Here is a 797-nt window from a genome sequence, read left to right on the forward strand (position 1 = left end):
GGTATATTTCATTCAGACGTAGCGCGCAAAAATTCAGGCCAACCATTCAGCATCTTACAACTCAAAACAGTATGGTTTTGCGTGATTAATCTCATTAAATCCAGAATGCTGAATCCTGGTACAGCATGGCCTTATTCAGAAACTAGCCTTGAGCATTCCAGCTTGTGATGTCTTTGGAACATGTCATTTTACTTAATAGTATTTCATAAAAAAATTGTATTCCTCACATTAACACCACTCAAAATTTCATGATAAACACCATCGGCAGCATCTGCTTGTGCAGAGTTGACTGATTTATCAACAACATTTGCACCGGGTGATAAAGAAGTTAAAGTTGACATTTCTCTATCAGACTGTTTACGCAACACCAGATGATGAGGCTGTGTATCATTTTGCCTTTATTCTGATAAATTGTTATTTTGTAGCATGTTGCTGATCTCTACATCTAGACCTTGTGTGACTATTTTACGTATGTAATCGCTGCTCGGTTTGTTGTGTAAATGATCTATCTGCTGCTGAGACAACAGAGACATATTCCATCAGCAATTAGTAAGAATTCCTGTTATTAATGGAATAGCAAAACCAAGCAGCGAAACAATAAATACGCTGGATTGTTTCACCAAATGCTTCTTTTTACCAATGGTGCATTTCTTATTGGAAAGCGATTTTATAAGGGAACACTTCTTTTTAAGGTACTTCAACTGTCGCTGTGACAACGGTATTTTACCTATAAGCATACAGATGGCAATCTCACAAATGGCAGTCACCAAATCATTTGAAGCGTTTGATAAAATAGC

The sequence above is a fragment of the Pseudophryne corroboree genome, chromosome 10 (assembly GCF_028390025.1).
Source record: "Pseudophryne corroboree isolate aPseCor3 chromosome 10, aPseCor3.hap2, whole genome shotgun sequence".
In the NCBI taxonomy this organism is placed as follows: domain Eukaryota; kingdom Metazoa; phylum Chordata; class Amphibia; order Anura; family Myobatrachidae; genus Pseudophryne; species Pseudophryne corroboree.